We start from the raw sequence: 16,232 nt of genomic DNA on the forward strand, positions 1-16,232 counted from the left end.
TTTCGGCATTGCCGTTAATCAATAAAAAGTTGTCGTCTTTCCCACGACTCTTTGTTTTTTACTTTTTAGTGCCTTTTTCTTGGAAATAATGGTAATGCCAGAAAAAACCAAAACATCTGTATTTTTTTTTATTAATTTCAAAAATCTGCATAGAAAAACTTTTTTCTAAAATCATCCCAATCATATTATGCAGATTGAACCACAATAAACCCGTTGAACACAGTGACCCTATGGTTCCTCCAAATTTTGAATTCCCTGTATATGAAGCTGAAGATGAGGATGATGATGATGAAGAGATACCGTATGAGATCACTCGACTGCTTGAGCAAGAAAGAAGAGCCATTCAGCCTCACCAGGAAGAGATTGAACTCATCAACCTGGGTACTGAAGAAAACAAGCGAGAGATCAAGATTGGTGCAGCACTTGAGCCAGAAGTGAAAAAGAAGATTATTCAGCTTCTCCATGACTATCCAGATGTCTTTGCATGGTCCTATGAAGATATGCCGGGTCTAGATCCCAAGATTGTGGAACATCGGATACCGACAAGACCTGAATATCCTCCCGTCAAACAGAAATTGAGAAGGTCTCGTCCAGACATGGCTCTTAAGATCAAGGCTGAGGTGCAGAAGCAAATTGATGCGGGTTTCCTCATGACAGCTGAATATCCTGAGTGGATTGCCAACATCGTACCAGTACCAAAGAAAGATGGGAAAGTTCGAATGTGTGTTGATTACAGAGATTTGAATAAAGCCAGTCCAAAAGATAACTTCCCATTGCCTCATATTGACGTGCTTGTTGACAGTACTGCTCAATCTAAAGTGTTCTCTTTCATGGATGGTTTCTCTGGTTATAATCAGATACGAATGTCTCCTGAAGATAGAGAAAAGACGTCCTTCATCACTCCGTGGGGAACGTTCTGTTATAAAGTGATGCCGTTTGGCTTGATAAACGCTGGTGCTACCTATCAAAGGGGTATGACAACTCTGTTTCATGATATGATTCACAAAGAGATTGAAGTATATGTTGATGATATGATTGTGAAGTCAAGTGACGAAGAGCAGCATGTTGTGTACTTGAAAAAGATGTTTGAAAGACTAAGAAAGTACAAGCTGCGGTTGAATCCTAACAAGTGCACATTTGGTGTACGATCTGGAAAGTTGCTAGGCTTCATTGTCAGTCAGAGAGGCATTGAAGTTGACCCTGACAAAGTCCGAGCCATCAGAGAGATGCCGGCCCCTCAAACCGAGAAGCAAGTCAGAGGTTTCCTCGGACGTCTAAACTATATTTCAAGATTCATATCTCACATGACTACTACCTGTGGACCAATTTTCAAATTGCTCAGAAAGAATCAGCCTGTTGTATGGAATGATGAATGTCAGGAAGCTTTTGATAGCATTAAAGAATACCTGTTGGAGCCACCTATCCTTGTCCCGCCAGTGGAAGGAAGGCCTTTGATTATGTATCTGTCAGTGTTAGATGATTCAGTGGGCTGTGTTCTCGGTCAACAAGATGAGACTGGTAAGAAAGAGCATGCTATCTACTATCTGAGCAAGAAGTTCACCGACTGTGAGACTCGGTATACAATGCTTGAAAAGACTTGTTGTGCCTTAGCTTGGGCTGCCAAACGCCTGCGTCATTATATGGTGAATCATACAACTTGGTTGATATCCCGAATGGATCCAATCAAGTACATCTTTGAAAAGCCTGCTGTTACTGGAAAGATTGCACGTTGGCAAATGTTGTTGTCTGAATATGATATTGTGTATAAAGCTCGGAAAGCAATCAAGGGAAGCATCCTTGCTGAGCATCTTGCTTGCCAGCCTCTTGATGATTACCAGCCAATTAAGTTTGATTTCCCTGATGAAGAGATTATGTATCTGAAAGCAAAAGACTGTGAAGAGCCACTGATCAATGAAGGGCCGGATCCCAATAGCAAATGGGGATTGGTGTTTGATGGTGCTGTTAATGCTTATGGTAAAGGAATTGGAGCCATCATTGTAACTCCGCAGGGGCACCACATTCCTTTCACAGCTCGAATAACCTTTGACTGCACAAACAACATAGCTGAATATGAAGCATGCATCTTGGGCATTGAAGAAGCCCTTGATCTGAGGATTAAGCACCTTGACATCTATGGAGATTCTGCACTTGTTATCAATCAGATAAAGGGTGAATGGGAGACTCATCATGAGAAGCTGATCCCATACCGTGACTATGCAAGACGTCTGTTGACATACTTTACAAAGGTTGAACTGCACCACATCCCTCGGGATGAAAACCAGATGGCTGATGCTCTCGCTACTTTGTCTTCCATGTTTCGTGTGAATCACTGGAATGATGTGCCCGTAATCAAAGTGCAGCGTCTTGATAGACCCGCTCATGTGTTTACCATTGAAAATATGCCAAATCAAGCTGATAAAGATGTGAATGATAAAAAGCCTTGGTATCACAACATCAAACAATTCTTGCAGAATCGTGAATATCCACCTGGTGCTTCCAACAGGGATAAAAAGACCTTGAGACGATGGGCTAGCAGATTCCTTCTGGACGGAGAAATCCTATACAAGAGGAACTATGACATGGTCTTGCTGAGATGTGTGGATAAGCAAGAAGCCGAGAAGTTGATGCATGATGTACATGACGGTACTTTTGGGACCCACGCTTCGGGTCACACCATGTCAAGAAAACTGTTAAGAGCCGGCTATTACTGGATCACTATGGAACGTGACTGCAACAGACATGCCAAAAAATGCCACAAATGTCAAGTTTATGCTGACAAGATTCATGTGCCTCCACATGCTCTCAATGTTATCTCTTCCCCATGGCCTTTCTCTATGTGGGGCATTGACATAATCAGAAGAATTGAACCGAAGGCTTCCAATGGACATCGTTTCATTCTAGTGGCAATTGACTACTTCACCAAGTGGGTTGAAGCTGCCTCCTATGCCAATGTGACCAAGCAAGTGGTTGTCAAGTTTATCAAGAATAACATCATCTGTCGATATGGTGTTCCCAACAAAATCATCACTGACAATGGTTCCAATCTGAACAATAGCATGGTGCGAGCTTTATGTGAAGAATTCAAGATTGAACATCACAACTCTTCTCCTTACAGACCTCAGATGAATGGTGCAGTTGAGGCCGCTAACAAGAACATCAAGAAGATTGTTCAGAAGATGGTCACTACTTACAAAGACTGGCATGAAATGCTACCTTTTGCCTTGCATGGTTACCGTACTACAGTGCGCAGTTCAACCGGGGCAACCCCTTTCTCTCTGGTATATGGCATGGAAGCAGTTCTCCCTCTAGAAGTGGAGATTCCATCTCTTCGAGTGATCATGGAAGCAAAGTTAACTGAGGCTGAATGGTGTCAAAGTCGTTATGATCAATTGAATCTGATCGAAGAGAAACGTATGGATGCTATGGCTCATGGACAGTTGTATCAAGTGCGAATGAAGAATGCTTTTGACAAGAAAGTCCGACCTCGAGAATTCAAGGAAGGCGAACTTGTATTGAAACGAAGGATAAGTCAGCAACCCGACCCAAGGGGCAAGTGGACACCTAACTATGAAGGTCCTTATGTTGTCAAGAAGGCTTTCTCTGGTGGTGCTTTGATTCTTACACACATGGATGATGTTGAGCTTCCAAATCCTGTTAATGCCGATATAGTCAAGAAATACTTTGTCTAAAAAGAAAAGAACAGCGTGGTAGGTCGAAAACCCGAAAGGGCGGCCTAGGCAAAAAAGCGCTTCCCGGTGGATCGAAAACCCGAAAGGGCGATCCAGGCAAAAGTTAGGGACAAAAAATGAATATGAAAAAGCTCGCTGAGATTGTACGCAACTCAGGCAAGAATGAGCGCCTCGATGAGCCGAAAACCCGAAAGGGCGGTTCATGCAAAAATGAGGTTGATAAAAGACAAGTAACTATATCTGGCAAATCACCATCACCCCTTGGGGCATCTGCAACTGTCAATGATCGTCTTCATCAGAGGCTTCTGTACCTGTGAATTCAAAATTTCTATGAAATGTAGCGGTCATCGTGTTCAATGTATCACCAACCAATAAAATTACCATTTTCCAAGCTTTGTAAATCCGTGAAGTCATGCCTTTGGCTGACTTTCACTCTTCTATATCAATTTGAGCCTTTCTATTGTTTGAAACTCTATTTTTCCTTCTACTTTCAATGCTTTATACAAAATATTTCCTTTCTATTTGATAATGTCAATAACTGAAACAAACATTTTTGAAAATTGAAAAATCTTTTTCTGTCTATTCTGAAAGCAAACCTGAGCAATAGGGTACATTTCAGTGAAACATGCATGAATGAATGAATGTCAATGTCTATTTCAATACACGTTACAAGCAGGTTACTCCCCAGGATGATCTGTGGTCAATGGCAAGAATGAAAAACAAGAATGAAAATGAAAAATGAAAATGAAAAGCTCGCTAAGTTGAAAACCTGAAAGGGCGGCTTAGGCAAAAATGAGCACCCCGCTGATTGACAACCTATGAAGGCAATTCAGGCAAAAATGGGGCAATGAAAAGAATTTATTCCCCGGTGAATCGAAAACCCGAAAGGGCGGTTCAGGCAAAAGTGGGATTTGAAAATGAAAAATGAAGGAATGAAATATTGAAAAAGCATTGACCACAGATGCGAACATCCAATGTTTACCCAGCACTGACACGCCTAGCAACGGCGACCTGTATCCAAGGACCTTCCAAGGGTCCTCCTCTACAAGTTTTACTGCCCTCAGCCATGGTTTTTGAAACATCTCAACGACGGTCTCTCCAAAGAGGTTTTTTCCCCCGTGAATATGTTGCAGCACGAGCCACTACGTGCCCAATCTTCCAATATTTCGTCTGTCTTTGTGAAACTTCTCTGTCAAACTGTCAATCAATCATGCATTTCAAGCATTCATACATGCATAATCATGCATTTTATGTGCTCATACATCCAATAATCTTGCTATACCATACATACATGTTGCATATCCAACTTTCAACTGCCAAATTCAATGCAAGTTTCAACTCTCCAACTTCAATTCCAATCATGTCAACTGTCACATTCGAAGCAATTTCCAATCTCCAATGTCAATTCCAATCTCAACTTCAATGTCAAACTGTCAATTTCAACTCAATTTTAAATGTCAAATTCGAAGCAATCTCAACTTCAATGACAATGTCAATGTCAATCTCCAATTCCAATATTGACATCCAATGACAATGTCAATGTCAATCTCCAATTCCAATTCCAATGCCAAATTCCAATTCCAATGTCAGTTTCAATGTCAATTTCCAATTTCAATCCAATTCCAATGCCAATTTTCAATCCAATTCCAATACCAATTTTCAATCCAATTTCAATCCAATTTCAAGGTCAATTGCAACTTTCCAATATCCAATGTCAATGTCAATTCCAATTTCAATGACAATCTCCAATGTCAGTCTCCAATTTCAATTCCCATCTCAATTCCAATGTCAATGTCAATGTCAATTTCAATTTCCAAGCCAATGTCGATGTCAATGTCAATGTCAATTTCAATTTCCAAGCCAATGTCGATGTCAATGTCAATGTTAATTGCAACTGTCAATTCAATTCAAATCAATGTCAATTTACTCTTGGGCCAACAAAAAGGGTCATGTCTATTTCCAAATCAAGTCAATAACAATTTACCCTCAATTGGTATCTTGTTAAGCCAGGCTCTCAATTTGTATCTTGTTACTGGTCAAGTGCCAGGTTCGATCCAAAAAGAACCACTTGTACCTGCTTATATACCTATGCTTCCGGACAAACGGCAGGTTCGATAGAACAGTTTGTACCCAGCTTATGCTGTGTTATTGGTCAAACGGCAAGTTCGATTTGAAGAACAGTTTGTATCCAGCTCATGCTCTGTTATCAGTCAGACGGCAAGTTCAATCGGAAGAACAGTTTGTACCCAGCTTATGCTTTGTTATCGGTCAAACGACGAGTTCGTTCTAAGAGAACAGTCTGCATTATCCCACATGATGTGGTGATAATCCAACAAGCAAGTTCGATCCAAAGAAACAGCTTGTATCAACCCATATGTCTATGTCTCCAGCCAAACAGCCAGTTCAATCCAAAAGAACAGTTTGTGTCTGCTTATCTGTTTGTATCTTCAACCAAGTGTCAAGTTCGATCCAAAGAACCGCTTGTATCTGCCTATATGTCTATGTTTCCGGTCAAGTGCCAAGTTCAATTCCACGAACAGCTTGCACCTATCTTTTGTTTTGTATTCCTTGGTCAAGTGACTAGTTCGACCCAAAGAGCAGCTTGTACCTTATTTTCTATCCCTGGTTTGTCTACCCTGTCAATGTCCACCTGAATCCCCAGTGACACCACAGGTTCCATAGACCCCAGTTGTTTGTCTTGCATTCATAACTAAAATACTGCATGACATTCATAATTTTGAAACTCTGAAAGCGTATTTTTATGTCCAAAAACAGTGCAAATGTCAATATTTAAGTATCTTCGTCCCGTCAACTCTAAGACTTCGTCTCTTGACTCTCCGGACAAAGAAACTTAAATAGGGGCAGCTGTTATACCCTAATTTTGGACCTAAAAATACTAATCAATTTCTCCTTTTCTTGCATTTCAAGTCATTTGATATGTCTCTGATCAATTGCATCTTTCTCTGCATTTTATTTCAATGTTATTTGCAAAATTCACATACAAGGGTATTTTAGTCATTTCCTATGTCAAAATGTCTCTCAGTCTGTCAAAGTTTGTTTAAGTCCTTTCAAGTAGGTTGAATAAGTCTTTGTTTCATTCTATGTCAAAATCCATTTCAAAAATTGCATTTGAAGTCATTTCGAGTCAGTTTTGCCCCTAGGGGCATTTTAGTCATTTCAAGTGTCAAGTCACTGTTTAAATCCTAAAAATTATCCCTGAGTCTTTTAATTTTGCCTGTGTGAGTCTTTGATTCAATTTCTGTCAAAAATCCATTTTTTAACTGCATCTGAGTCATTTTTAGTCGTTTTCAGCCCCAGGGGCATTTTGGTCATTTCACACGAAATTTCGGCAGAGAGGTACTTTAAAGTACCTCATTTAGGCCATTGGTTCATTTTAGTCCGTTTTGTCAAATTTTAGACGTTTCACTTTACGTTTAGTCAGGTTATCATTTTTTATTTTCAATTTTATTCTTAGTTTTTTTCTCTAAGTCCAAAATTTCCAAAAATTGCATCCAAGTCCTTTTCAATTTTCTTGTCAGGCCCTTCAGTTTCGTATTTTTTGCATATTAGTTTTTTGTTGTTTTTTGATTTCTTTTAAGTTTTTATTTTTTGCAGTTTGGTCCTCTTTGACTTTTATTTTGCAGAATAGTCCTCCAAAGTTTCAAAAATTGCAGAAAGGGTCCCAAGGTCCAAAATCATGCCAAGGCCGAATCAGTTAGGGTTTTGTCCATGTGTCAATTTTCTATTGGGGCATATATCCACATGTCAGCTATATAAGGAGCCCCAATCATTGCTAAACCCATTGAATACACGCCAACTCAACAAACACATTTCAGATTTTCTCTCTGATCATCAAAGATCAAACACCAAAATTCTCAGAAAAGTTTCAAGAACATTCATAACAGAAAACCCTAACCGTTTCCAAAATCTTCAAAGTTCCTCAAATTCACATCAATACAAAGCTTAAATTCAACAATTCATTGTGCAAATCAATCGAATCTGTCACGAACTCTCAGAGATTCATCAAGAACCTTCATCATCGAGTTCGTACCTTCGCAATTCAAGCACCAAAGTGCGATCACGAAGGGTTTGAGGCGAGAAGAAGAGTAACAGAAGCAATTGTGAATCAGTGAAGAAGAAGAAGAGGATCACCGATTTATTTTCGGTTCCAGAACTTACCAGAAGCTTCAACAAGGATCTTTTGTTCGAATCTCCAAAAGTAAACCAGGTAATCCTCGAAAAACCTCTTCGTTCTCATCGCAAAAGCTCAACGAAGCTCAACAAACAGAAATAAACGGTGAAGTTGAAGAAGAGCTTCGAAGGAGATTCGAAGAACTTCAAAACGAAACCCTAACGATGTGAATCTTCAAAGATTCACCGTTTGTTTCTTGAAACGAGGCCTATAATCATCATAAGTAAGAAAAGTACTTCAGTTTAGGGTTTCGTTTCGATATATTCAGAAAAAGTTTCAAAAGCTTCGAAAACGAAACCCTAAAAGACAGATCTGTACAATTCAACCGTTCGTTTTACAAAATCAAGATCAAATCTATCATCAGCAGAAGAAATAACATGGATTAAAGCCTCGTTTCAAAAGTACGAAGAGTTTTCGAAAAACTTAAAACCGTAAAGTTTGAGCCTCGATCTGCATAGATTTAAGTCTTGTTTGTGATGTCTGATGCTTGATTCGTGTTTAGATTGAAAAATAAACGGTGAAAAGCTTTAGATCGGAGAGTTTTGGTATGTTTGAGTATTAGTTAGGTTTCCGGCATCGGAATCTGCACCGGCGGCGGTGAAACCCGCCGGAGAAGATGAGTCTAGAGAGAAGAGAGGAGAGAACGATAGAAGAGAGAGAGAGACATGTTGAGAATGAGGATTGGACCGGTCTCATGCCTTATATAAAGGTGTTGAACCGGTCCGGTTTGTTCCTGGTTCAGTTTCTTTTCATTTTACCCGTTAGATCTAGGTTTTGGAAACCCTGGATCAATCCAACGCCTCTGAGGCTCTTGGATGATCCAGACATATCCATGGGTTTGGGCTTGGGCTTGGTATCTGTGCAGAATTCGTTTTCCTTTTTATTTTTGCTATTTCCTAACACTGTTGTGCTTTTTACACCTCTGTTCATGATCAAAATTACATGAAAAATTCCATAAATTTTTGTACATGTTCTTGTTAATTTTTGTGGTGTTTTTATGCATTTTGTTTACTGAAAATCTTGATGGAAAATATTATTTCATTTTTCTTGCTTTATTTCCTTAAATTGTTTGAGAATCCATGAAAATTTTGTCCAAATTCTATTTCAAATTCTTGATAATTGTTTGTGATACATGCTAGATGTTTTGTGGGTTTATTGCTACTGTTTGTGTTAGATTTTACTGTATGCATGTGAATATTGATTAGTTACTTAGCTTGCAAGTCATTAAGTAAATAAATAATGTAAATATGCTTCAAACTTGTTTTAAAATTTCAAGTAAACCATGTAGCCTTAATTCCCATTCCAATACTTGTTTCTAAACCCTTAAAATGTAATTGGAATGTGAGAATTATAGGTCACTTGGTTCTTGCATTTTATGAACAAATTTTAGCCATGTTTGCACTTATTTCCTACCTTTTACATTCTAATATTTCTCTTACTTCACTTCTTTGATATTTGCCTTATGCTACTAACCATTTTCCTTTCATATTTCATATTCACCATAAGCATCATCATTGCATCCCATTTTCATCACTATTTTCTTTCTTGCAACTTAATTTGTACCAAAAGTTAGAATGTAAACACTTAGGAAATTTTGTAATATTCTTTCATGCTTTTAATTTCTTGGCAAAGAGGCCATAGAATGTATCTAGGGTATGATGTAAAGGACAATGGACTCTAAAAATGTACACCGACACAAGCACCGACACATGCACACACATCACTATATAGCTAGAATATGCATGTTTAGATGTATGCTTAGGATTGTATGCTTAGATGAATGCCTAGGACTCTTACTTAGAAAAAACCAATTTTCCAAACAAATGTGAACAACTTCACTCAAATCTTTTCCAAATAAACCTTGGGATCCAATATCCCATTGTATTTTCTTTTCCATTTTCTTAATCAAATTTCAATGAAAATAATCAAACTTTGACTTCTTTTGCAATTCACTAATTCAACCTCACTATTTTCCAATCTCATGCCCTTGAGGCCTCTTTCTATTCTTCAAACTCCATTTTCAAACTTAAAATCAACCAACAAAAACAAAAACATTTTTGAAAGAGAACTACGGTGGATTTGATCCCTTAAACGGGTACGTAGGCAAGGAACAAAATTCCTTCAATTCAACTAAAATAAAAATCCAAAAACATTCTTCTCCCTCCAATTCTTCACTTAGAACATCCTTAGGTTTAATAAGCATTTCAAAATAGCATTTAAAAAATAAAGCGCGCGCGTAGAAATTAAAGACGGTTCCTATAGGTTACTATAGTCGTTATGGGTGCCTAACACCTTCCCGTAGCGAAAACAACTCCCGGACCTCGATTCTCAAGGGTTTTGCTTACTTTTTCCCTTCCCAAGAAAAAATAAGATATCACCGGTTTAAAAGGTTCAAACGTAATCAATGTTTGACACTCGAAAACCAAGATAAAACACACCACAACAAACTTTTTCCACCACCTCAAACCACCATAACAAACTCTTTCCACTACAATCTTCATCTCTAACTAACTTCTTCCACCACAATCTTCATCTCTAACCTCTCTCCAACCACCACAATCTTCTTCATCCACCATTAAAATTCACCACAAAACCTCCATAACCACCACAATCTTCATCTCTAACAAACTTCAACCACCACAATTAACCTCAAACCTCCACAAATCCATTACCAAATTCAAGGATTCATCCAAAACACTCATCAACACAAACCTTCAATTCCACAAAAATCACATCCATGAACAACAATCTTCAATCAATTCCATTGTGACCGAATTCAACAACGACGAACCGGAATCGGACGAAGGAAAGGAATACAATCGAAGCAAAGGGAGAGGAAAAACAGCACCAAATCCGAATACATAAGAAGAATCCGGAGCCATTCAAAGCGTCGTCAAGCATCACGGTATTGTTCTTGATCCAAGCTTTTTTATTCCATTCTTTTTCCTCCATTAGCGCGGCTGTTAGCTTTAGATGTAGGTGGATTGATTGTGTTTTGGATGTTTCCGGGTTCATATTCGAAAAGAGGATAACGATCCGGTTTTAAAAGTGTAAAAAAAATTCGAATCGGAGCTCGCCGGAATCCGGAAGTGTCGCTGGAGTTATGAATTTTCCGGCGAACCTTTGAAGATTCCGGCGAGTTTGTTGAACTTTCCGGTGACATTCATAAGGTTGAAGATGAACATTTTAGAGAGAGAAGAGAGAGTTTATGCATGCTTTGGCTTTAGAGAGAGAAAGGTGTGTTGTTGTTTTTTTGTCTTTCACGTGAAAGACTTTTATTCACCTCTTGTTCCATTTTTTATCCTATGCGCATGACCACATTCATTCCATGTTCCTTTGCCTTCTCGATCGTTGGATCAAGGGTTGATCCAATTGGATCAATCCTACGGTCCATGATGCTTTCTGTTTGGATGTGGATCTTGTGTGTTTGGGCCTGGACTTTTGGTACTACTTTCTCCTTGTTTTCTTGCTATATGCACACTGTTTCTTGCTGAATACACCTTTGCATGCCTAAAATCTCTTTGAAAAATTCTAAGAAAATTCCTATAATTTTTTCTAGTATATTTTGATCAATTTTGATATATTGCATGTCAAGATTGATCAAGAAATACTAGAAAATTATTTTGCCTTGGTTTAATGCGTTTTCTTTTACTTTTTGTTGAAAAATCTTGATGAAAAGCTTGTAAAATTTGGTGAGTTCTTTTTGCATTTGTGTTGATTGATTTAGGATTGTTGCACGTGAATTTTTGTATGCTGAAATTTGTTAGGAAAATATACTTGTAGGATTTGTTGTAATTTTGTGTTGTTTTGTCCAAATTTTATGAAGTTTTTTGCACTTTCCAATTCCAATCTTTTGGCTCATAATGATTGTGTTTTGCTGAATGATCTTGGAGTGTTGGTTGATGCTTGATAAGTAGTGTTTGGGGCTGTTTTGAATATGTGATAATTAGTTACTTACATAGCAAGTTGCTTGATGTTTAAATGTGTGAATTAGTGCAAAAATAGGCTTAATATCATACCATAGTTTCTTGACTTGTAATTTTCTCATAACTCTCACATTGGAGCTGAACCTAAATCCTTTGAAAAATGCCAAAATGAAGAGTTACGAGTCTCTTGCATTTGCCTTGGAATCTTGATGTTTTATTAAGTGCATTTTTGCTACTTTTTCTTGCATTTTTACCATGTGTTATGCTTTATTTCCTTGCCAATTTTTCCACTATCCTATGCCTGTTATTACTAACCATTTGTTCATTGTTTCATAAGCATCTTCCATCACTTTCATCTTCATCTCAATTCTTCATTTCTTTCCCTTTACACTTTTATGTTGCTTTAAATTTCATTCATGTGGGATTAAGTTCCCACAAGGAAGTAGTGTGTATATAGGGAAATGATGTAACGGACGATGGACTCTAATGATGTACACCGACACAAGCACCGACACATGCACACACACATCACATGGTTACTTTAGATGTATGGCTAGGATATGCATGTTTAGATGTATGTTTAGGATTGAATGTTTAGATGAATGCTTAGGTTTTACACTTAGAAAAATCAATTCTCCAAAAAAACTTGAACAACATCACTTGAAAACCTTTTCCAAAAAATATAGGAGTCAAAACTCCTTTGCATTTTCTCTTTTATTTTCTTAACCAAATTTCAATGAAAATTAATCATACTTGACTTTTTTTCAAAATAACTAATCAAACCTCACATTTTCTTAAAATCTCATGCCTTTAAGGCCTCTCAATCTCCATTCTTCAAAATTCCAAGTTTCAAACTTAAAATCAACCAACAAAAACAAAAACATTTTTGGAAGAGAACTACGGTGGATTTGATCCCTTAAAAGGGTACGTATGCAAGGAATCAAAATTCCTTCAATTCAAATAAAATAAAAATTCAAACGCTTTCTTCTCCCTCCAATTCTTCACTTAGTAAACTCTTAGGTGTAAATATCATTTTCCAAATAGCATTTAAAAATGAAGCGCACGCGTAGAAAGTAAAGACGGTTCCTATAGGTTACTGTAGTCGTTATGGGTGCCTAACACCTTCCCGTAGCGAAAACAACTCCCGGACCTCGATTCTCAAGGGTTTTGCTTATTTTTTCCTTTCCCAAGAAAAAATGAGATATCAAAGGTTAAAAAGGTTCAAACGTAATCAATGTTTGACACCCGAAAACCAAGATAAAACATAGGTGTAATCAACTGCAGGAGCTTGTTGATAAGGAGGAGGCGGAGGAGCCGAGTTCTGTTAGGACCGCCTGCATTAAGGTGTTTTTGTTGCTCTTGCTTGGCTACACCATTTTTGTCGGCAAGAACAACACAAGCATTAATCTGCTATGGCTGCTTGCGCTTCAGGATTTGGACAGGTTGGGTGATTGGTCATGAGGGGGATGACATTTGCTTTTCTGTATGACCAGCTTTCTCTTACCTCCGACTCAGCTGTTAAAGTTGTTGGTGGTTACATGACCTTGCTTGTGGTAATATATTTTATCTTATTTTTTTAGTGGATCATAAATGAATAGTTATTTGTATGATACTTGTGCTGATATAAATTTATCTCTTTGTGTTTGTGTAACACCCCGTTTTCCCAACATAAAAATTTCATAACAATTATCAGAGTTTTTCATCACAAAACGGAATGTCACATTTCTTAAAAATCATAAATTGAATAAATTAATATTTATCCTTCGAAATTCAATCAACAACTAATTAATACTTTGCAGCGGAATTATTCATCATCTAAAATAGTCTTTGGCACGAAGGCCTCATCATAAAAGTCTCATAAATAGTCTAAAACATAATAATTAGTTCAAATCCAACAACTTCATTATAAATCTCTTAAAACAATACGTAAGGAATAGAAAACAGTGTCAAAATTCCCATCCCGTTACATATCAGAGCACCTAAGACACACTTGTGAGGAGTCGACTCACGACCGCAACTAATCTTGGTTACCTGCAAGTTACCCAAACGAAGAGCAACATTTTCAAGCAGAAGGGATGAGATTTCACAAGCAACAATATTAAGCATATAACTCATCAATTACATTTAACAACATAAACTTCATATAATTCAAAAATTATATTCAAATACATCGTTATCATCAATTCATCTTAGCAATGTATATCTAACACCTTAACTTCATTGATTAGGATCACTATTCATCATATGACAGTCTTAATCATCATCACATATCATCAATAACATCATAACATATCATCATTAATAATCATAACATCATCACATATCATCATTAATAATCATAACATCATCACAAGGTAATTCGTTAAAACATCACAACTTAACAACTTGACTTGTCAATGCATCTAGACTCGACTATGCAACTCTTAACGTCTTAAACCATCTCGAATCATCATGAAATGCAAATGCATGTGGTACCATTCTAGGGCATAAGCCCTCATCGTCGTTGAGAAAAAGCTCCTAGGGCAAAAGCTCCTAGGGCATAAGCCCTCATCATCGTTGAGCAAAAGCTCCATGGCATAAGCCCTCGTCTTTAAATGAGTATGCATGGACTCAACATCTTACGTCTTAGAAACTTCATGAACATGTTACAACTCTTTGACTTAGACCGACATTTACATCTTAATAAAGATTAGCAGCAACATATGCAGCACATATTAATTCATTTCATATCAGCATCACAACATAACAATATCAAATGATAATAATAGCATCTTAAGCATCACATCAACATAAGCATCATAATAACACATAATGCATATCTGATTATATATATCATTAGTAACAACATTAAATCATCTTATAACAACTTCACAGATCATCATTAATATTATATTCAAACATCAACAATTCATCATATATCATCGTATTCAAGTATCAACAATTCATCATGCATCTTTGTAAGAACATAAATAATCATGCACAACATATTTTTATGTCAAACCAAGGCTACTGGAAAGATATCACAATTATCAACAACTTTCATGTTTACAACAAAGATCAATTCAAATCAGAAACATATGAACAAAACGCAAAAACATGGAACAGAGAATGCTGTCACTGTGCAATTTCGCTAAGACCTCCTTGTAGTATTTTCATTATAACTCAAAGACCAAACATCATTTTCATGTCAAACCAAAGGCACTGGAAAGCTAACAAAATTATCTGAAACTTTCATGTTTATGCCTAAGACCAATTCTGTACCGATCAATACCAATTTTCATTTTAAATTCGGAAAAGTTGTGTTGAAAGTCCATAAAAATTCACTGTGACCTACGTGCAGTAATTTGACCATAACTCAAGTTCTATAAATCCTTTTGAAGTCAAACCAACGACATTAGAAAGCTAACATCCATACCTACAACTTTCGTGTTTACACCTAAAGCCAATTCAAAACTGAAATGTGTGAAAAAGATGCAAAAACATGAAACAGAGAATGCTGTCAGAGATAGCTCTCGGGAAAACTCCATTTTTCATCCCAAAATCCCAATTTTGAATCCTCTAAGCCCAAATTTGGTCCCAAAGTTTGTTTAAACGTTTCTAAACATGAAAAGACACCCAAATCCATATAAAACTTGAACTAAAACACCCTTCAACTAAAATCACCATTTGACCCATTTTTCATGAAAACCTTCAAGAACAACATAAATTTACTTCAAGCTCAATGATTATGATTGCCCATGGATTATCTAAGGTCTGTACACAATTTCTACATCAATCTAACAACTTCTCATCATCTAATCATCAATTCTCTCTCAGAATCCTAATTCGCAAATTCTCACAAACTAATCCTAGAACCTGTTAATTGCAAATTCAGAATTACAGACTTAATATTACCGAATGATAGTCTCACCCTTACCTTAGAATTATCGATTGGCAGCCCTTCTCTTGGTTCTTCTCTCCTCTTGTTCTCTTCTCTCTAAACCTTGTTTTCTCCAAATCCTTGTTTTTTTTTTTGCATATGTTAGTCTTTCAACCTAATATCTCCTCCAATTATAATACTAACTTCTCTTCTTAAATCTAATTAGGCCCAATAACTCTCTTCTTTCTATTTCAGCCCCCAAATCTACTTATTCTAATAATTATATTTCTCCACTAAATATATTCTTCCACTAAATATATTCAATAGGGGCTACTAATAAATATATTTCTACACCAGATAACATATATATATTGCCACACAAAATAACAAATATATTTCTACACCAAATAACATATATATTATACTAGTAAATACCAGCGTATAACATAACAAAATATCACTCATCAAAATAAGTCGACTAAATTATAAAAAGACATCTAATCTCAATAAAATAATAAATAATAAAAGTAGGGCGTTACAGTTTGCATGGATGGGTTATGGCGCAC

Source organism: Medicago sativa, chromosome 8, assembly GCF_051527215.1.
Source record: "Medicago sativa cultivar Bolivia chromosome 8, Bolivia_mono, whole genome shotgun sequence".
Lineage (NCBI taxonomy): Eukaryota > Viridiplantae > Streptophyta > Magnoliopsida > Fabales > Fabaceae > Medicago > Medicago sativa.